Below are 7,105 nucleotides of genomic sequence, written 5' to 3' on the forward strand. Positions count from 1 at the left end.
TAAAAGGCCATCTCTTTTCCTTGTCTAAGTACAAGAAGCTAGCATCCAAGCCTGAAACTGGACCTGGAGTTGTCACAAAAATCAGATCTCCTTTTTGCCTTACAGCCGGGTGGTTTCTGGGTAAGACCTGACGCAGCCGCACAGAGTCTTGCATCTCAGCTTTGCCTCTGTTGTTCCGAGGTGCCAGGAGGTTTGGGAGGGCTCCCATCCACCCTCCTGCCTGCTCTCCTGAGGTCCCTTCCAGCCCTCACTTGTATGACTCTCTGTGGCACTGGTCTGTGGGATCAACACTCTTCCAGGCTGGGCCTCTGCTCTGCTTTCAAGAAAAGCTCCCAGTTACAAAACAACGGATGCTGTGGCACTTCCTGCTGTCGTTGCACTCCACCAAGAAGGGCAGTAGTTGAGAGATAGGTACAATGTTTACTCTGTGCCATTGGGTTTCAGGGATGGGGCACTCACTCAGACCTCCATACCTGTGGGGTTCTGTCCTCGAGTCACCATTCAGCAGAGACCGGTGGGTGGTAAACAGCTTTAGCTTTATTAGGAACAGGATTCATCAACTCACATGTTCACAGCTTGTAGGGAGAACTACAACTACCCACCACCAAAACCCCCACCGACAGGGCATCGGGGGGGAGACTGGGTTGTCCCACTGCCAGCCCTTTAAAGGTACATTCCATGTACCACATCCCCCTTCTTGACTCCGGGAGCTCCCTCTTAAATAGCTGGATGTTAATCAGGTGCTACTTTAACATGGAACATTTCAGGATCGTGGACGCAGAGGTTGCTAGTACTTGGCTCTAGCTTTTACCACTATCCCATTATACAGTCCTTGTACTTCACAGGCAATCTCACCACGCATCCACTCTTAGTTTGCGTGGTGTCATCAGGTCCCTCTGTGGGTACTGGTGGATTCTCTGCAATGTGATGAAATTCTTGCTGGAGGTGGTCTGGTTCTTCTTCTCAAGTTTGTTCTGCTACCATTTCTTGAGGTACACCAACATGTCCTGCTCGTACTTATGAGTAATCCTTTCTTAAGTGTCTTCTGTTCCTCCCGTAGACATTACCACCATGGGGTTTTACTACGTAGGAGTGCGGTTCATCACTTTTTGCCGTGACGGACGCTGGTGTCCAATCTGTACTTGTTTGCATCCTTACTTTCTCCCTCTCATAGAGGGGGCAAGAATGCAGCCATGCAGTTGTAGCTCTCCTTTTGGCATCTTTGAAGGTCCCGCAAGTTGTGGAAGGCGATCAATGGTCGTGTAGGAGTCAGCGCCGCCGTTGTAGCAGGGAAGGTACCATGCAAAAGCCTCCCCATCAACAGCTAGGCTGAAGTATATTCAAGACAGGTAATGGGCATGTTCCTCAGATTGAGTAAAGCCAGATATAGATCAGAGCCATCCTGCAAAGTCTTCTTAAACATTGATTTGATGGTCTGAACTGTGCGTTTAGCCTGACCATTGGATTGTGGGTAACCTGGGCTAGAACAGGTGATAGTTATGCCCCAGTCAGTTGCAAATTGTTTCATCGTGTGACTTGCAAAATGGCATGTGATCACAGACAATTTCTTTAGGTATGTCATGGCAAGCAAACACAGACTTCATTTTGGCTACTACCATGCCAGCTGTTTTGTCTGGCAGGTGCAAAACTTCAAGGTACTTGAAGTAATAGTTGATTAGGATCAAATAAGACTGTCCCTGTAGGTCAAAAATGCACACTGCCAGTTTTAGCCAAGGCAGGTCTGGGATTTTATGTGAGATCATGGGCTCTTTCTGATTACTGGGTTGGAGCTCTTGACAGGGTGCACAATTCATAATCCATTGCTTAATGTGCGTGTCACGGGGCGGGACGCAGGGGCGGCCTTGATCCCCCTTGCGCCCCTTATCGTGTCGCATGGGCGACCTAGCAGCCTCTTGTCTCGCCCGCCACGTCTTTGCTGTTATGATTCTGTAATGGAGGCTGCCTATGATTCCCTTGTCCACGGTAATATGTTGGCACTATTCCCCATGCCTTATAGGGTGACTCGGTGCACCCCAGCCTTGAGGGCTATGCGTGCCTCCAAACGTCCCCTTTAGCACGCCCCAAGCCTCGCAGCTGTACTGGACGCTCTCATGCCCTTACACTTTAGTGCCCTACCTGGCGCCCCCAAGCTGGTTTCACCACCAGCGCCCTCTGTCTGGGGCCTGTGCCGCGCCTCTCGCACCCATTGCCCCCTCTGGGGCCTGCGCCGTGCCTCTCGCGCCCGGGGCTTAGGTGGCTCATAGCCGTGCCTGGCCCCCTGACCCTACCTCCGGGTCGTACGCCCTACCAGGCAACCGCCCTCGCGGGCTGGGGTCCCAACCCCACACTCACCGGACGCCTCTCCGGCACTCTAAAACGCTGTGCCCACTGTGGCACTGCTCACTGTGCCCGCCGGACCCCAGGAACCCCCAAGCTACTGGGGAGCCCCCGTGAGGCCTCCTCACACCCCTACAGCCTCACCCGGTCCTCCGGTATTAAACAGTAACAAAACCATGAGCCAAGCGGCTGCAACACAAACCAGAAGCCTACCGGCTTATAACCCAAAGCTTGCACTCACTCGCGCTGCTCCAAGTTCCTCTTAGGGTTCTCTCTACCCCTGCATCGCTGCAGCCGGTCTGCGCGGTCAGGCAGCAACCATCCACCCGGCCTGCTCGGCTCTCCCACAGAGCTCCTGCTCCTGCTCCTGCTCCTGCTCCTGCTCCTGCGGCTGTCTGGAGGCAACTGCCTCCCAGGCTCTGGCCTGGGCTGTTTATAAAGATCTGGCCCTGCCCCCTTTCTGGCCATGTGACCTGCCTGGTTGCCCCAGCAACTGGCACCTGAGCTGCCCCAGTGATTGGCAGCTCCTTACTCCTATTCTAGGAACAGGGCACCTAAGTGTCCCTGTGACAGTGCGCATTCATTTTAGGCCAATACATAATCTGTCGAGCTCATGCATTTGACCTTTATATGCCCTGATGGGGCAAGTCAAACAATGTCAACATGTTGGTCCTCACACCACTTGGATTGATTATTTTTGACCCAATCATACGCAAATCATCCTGAATCCGGATTTGGTCAATGAGAGGTCAGTAGGTCTCGAGTTCAGGTTTGACTTGTTTTTGCCTGCTCGGCCATCCATTAAGATGCTGCACTCTAAGGGCTTGTAGTTCCTTGTCAGACGTTGTGTGCTCTTGCAGCTGCTGGAGTAACTGGTCACTGAGTGGCTCCATTTCTGTCAGCCCATGAATCACCTTTTCTGAGTGGAAAAGATCAGGTTCAGGAGGAGGAGCGAGCGGTGTGGCTCTAGAAAGTGTGTCAGCCACTAACATGTCTTTGCCTTTGGTATAGTGAATCTGGATGTCATATTTTTGGAGCTGCAACAGCATCCTCTGTAGCTGTGCCAGGGCCTTTCCTATGGGCTTTGCAAAAATCGCTTCCAGGGGTTTGGGGTCCGACTGGACCCGTACCTGGGCGCCACACACATATTGGTGGTAATTCGTCATGGTGAAGACAATTGCCAGCAGGTCTTTTTCAATCTGTGCGCAATTTCTCTCGGATTGTGTTAGAGCCCTTGAAACATATGCGATTCGTTGAGTCTACTGAAGCAGACATGCTCCTAAGCCGTCTTTGGACACGTCGGCTTGGATTTCCAGCTGCTCCGCTGTGTTGAAGCATCTAAGCACACGTGTCATTGTGATGGTTTGCTTGAGCTTATCCAGGGCTGCCTGATGCTCAGGTCCTCGTTGTCAGATAAAGTCATTCCTGAGAAGCACTCCCAGTGGGGCCGTCAGGCTGGACTCGTGTGGCAGATATTACGCCAAGTACTGAATGTTTCCGAAGAGTCTCTGAAGGAGGAATCACTTTTGTAATGACTCCCATTGCTTCCAGCCTCAACTTGCCTAGGGTTGCATTTTTCTACACCCATGCACAACTGATGGTACCGTTGGGTCAACACAGATGTGATGGGTACCAGGAAATTGGCCCAAATGTTCAAAAACATCTGGGTATAGTTTGAGAAGGTCTGCCTTGGTTGTAAGTGCTGTCAGAGCCATTGCAGGGACTCATCTGATAAGGTCTAAGGTGGTGCATGCCACCCTACCAAGTGTTAGAGGGGGAGCAAGACCTCTCTGGACCTGTTAGTGATGCCCCTGTCAATGCAGGACAGGGTGCAGATGCTCTGCCTATTGCTTCGTCGCACTGGTGACTCATATTCATCCTGGAGTCAATCCTGACTCCAAGATCCCTCTCTGCCTCTGTGCTGCCAAGAGGGTTAGCCCCTAACCTATAACCATAATGCTGGTTCCCTCTCCCCAGGTGCAGCGCCCTGCACTTGTCCTTGCTGAACCGCATCCTGTTCAGATCCGCCCACTTCTCCAACCTGTCCAGGTCTGCCTGGATGCGGTCCCTGCCTGCCGGTGTATTCACTTTACCCCACAGCTCGGTATCATCAGTGAACTTGAACAGTGTGCTCTCCACACCCTCGTCCAGGTCGCTAATGAAGATGTTGAACAGCACCGGCCCCAGGACCGAGCCCTGGGGGACTCCGCTGCCCACACCGGATTCATTAGCACCAGATTTGCAGCGTGCAATGATTGCACCCTGCGGTTTGATGCATGCACTGCCAAATGCAACCTATGTAACACAAGCTGGTGTCTTCCTTGCAAAGCCTTTGCTATATCTGCTGGGATAGTGTTTGCTTCTGCTCCATAACTAACTCAAAATCAACCAGCAAGCCACCAGTCACGACTGTGCTACACCAGGCCTTCTGGTTCTCAAAGGTCTGTGGGTGCTGCTTTGCAAATGCCGTGCGGACAAATGGGGCGCTGACTCCTTTTGCAGACATTGGAGCCTCTCCCTTTGATATGCACATTTTTGCAAAGTGGTTCGCTCCCAAGCATTTGTAACGCGTTTCTCCCAAAGCTGGGCAGGGCCGAGGCTTGTGCGCACTTCCACACCTTCTGCAGGTTCTGTCTTTGTTCGTTTGATTGCCCTCCTGTGGACCAGACGTCACTGCTGGCTTGCTTCGTTTTTGCTTTGCTTTTCTTTTTCTCAACTGTATGCAAGCTTGCTTCTGCAGACATAACTCAGGCCTAAGCACTTGTGAGAACCTTTGCTCTTTAGATATCCACAGCCTGTGCTAGGGTGAGGGAGGGATTTTCCAGAAGCCTTTCTTTGAGTTTGCAGGCAGTTATACCGAAGACAGTTTTGTCCCTCAACATCACATCCTCAGCAAGTCCAAATTCAAAATGCTGTGCTCTGCTTCTGAGCTCAGTAACAAAATCATCTATGCCTGCAGCCTCGTGTCTAAGTTGCCAGAACTGAGACCCTTCAAAGATAGGGGTTTTTTCTGGTTTTGCAGTAGTTCTTGAATACTGCAAGCACCTCTGGAAGGGTTTTGTTATTAGGGTCTGCAAACACCCCTTGCACATTGTTGTAGATCTCTAGGGCTTTACCCCCAGTGCAGTGAAGCGTGACTGCAATTTTATAATCCTCGGCCTCTTCCTCAGCCTTTGTGACTGCAAGGTAGGTATAATCGAAGCTTCTGTTCCATTTCTTTTCTTTGAATGAAAGCTGTAACCCACTGAAGCAGGATGCTGGTGACTCCACCGAGAGACAGGTCACTTGCGGCACCATATAATCTTTACTCCACGCCATTGGGTTCAGGCCTCCATGCCTGTGGGGTTCTGTCCTCGAGTCACCCTCGACACCAGTACGGTGGTAAACAGCTTTAGCTTTATTAGGAACAGGATTCAGCAACTCGATGATCTCCCGAGGTCCCTTCCAGCCCTAATGTCTATGAAATCTATGTCTATGAAACTCACATGCTCACAGCTTGCAGGAAGAATTACACCTACCCACCACCACAAACCGCTCGATGTCATCCCACCGCTGGCCCTTAAAGGCACATTCCATATACCACAACAGAAACTGCAAAGTATGGAAGTGGTTGGTGGCTGTCACGGCTCCATTTTCAGTTCTGCTAAAAGAAAGAGGGTCCTAGTGTTGCAAAAATGTTGCGGTTCGTTTCTCGGGAGGCGAAGAACTCTCAGACACATGCTATTAGCAACACAAAAGGTATATTTGCAAATAGGGTCAGAGTGAAGACAAAAGACCACACTCTGCCCCCGAGGAAAACTCTCAGCTGGGTTTTATCCCTTCCCTCCTGGGCACATGTGCAGAAGCAGGAACTCTTACAACTCATTTCCGGTTCATACAAACATATATGAAATGACGTCACGTCATCCGTCACATGTGCATTATAATTAACTACTTAAGTATGCGGGGCGGATAGGCATATATGCATTAGCTAATTACGCATGCTTAGAAAGCTCTCCAGGTTACCAAAAGTTCAAACCCCTCTCTTTCCCAAGGACACAGCCAATTAAATCACAGCCTTTGTAGTTTACAAGAGTAGAGGCAGAGGAGTTTGAAGGTATGTGTGATTTAGTGTTACAAAGAGATAGTAAATTAGCGAGATGTCCTTGGTGGTGTTTCTGCTTATCAGGTACGAGATACAAACTGTGCAGTTCTAACAACACTCTATTCACTATACATTTTTAATAATATTTCTAACAGAATGAAAGCTGTAACCCACTGAAGCAGGATGCTGGTGACTCCACCAAGAGACGGGTCACTTGCGGCACCATATAATCTTTACTCCACACCATTGGGTTCAGGCCTCCATGCCTGTGGGGTTCTGTCCTCGAGTCACCCTTGAGACCAGTACGGTGGTAAACAGCTTTAGCTTTATTAGGAACAGGATTCAGCAACTCACATGCTCACAGCTTGCAGGAAGAATTACACCTACCCACCACCACAAACCGCTCGATGTCATCCCACCGCTGGCCCTTAAAGGCACGTTCCATATACCACAACAGAAACTGCAAAGTATGGAAGTGGTTGGTGGCTGTCACGGCTCCATTTTCAGTTCTGCTAAAAGAAAGAGGGTCGTAGGGCAGATTCATTCACAGTAGGACCAGGACCATGCAAGTGCTCCTTTGGCTCTGGGTTCTTCTCCCAGGTAAGCGTGACATGGGCTGTTTGGGGATACCTGGAAATGGCTTGAAGTGACCGGGCTGGGGCAGCCTGCAAGTGCTTCTGGCTT

Source organism: Crocodylus siamensis, chromosome 8 (assembly GCF_052110815.1).
Source record: "Crocodylus siamensis isolate JL-2025a chromosome 8, ASM5211081v1, whole genome shotgun sequence".
Taxonomy (NCBI): domain Eukaryota; kingdom Metazoa; phylum Chordata; order Crocodylia; family Crocodylidae; genus Crocodylus; species Crocodylus siamensis.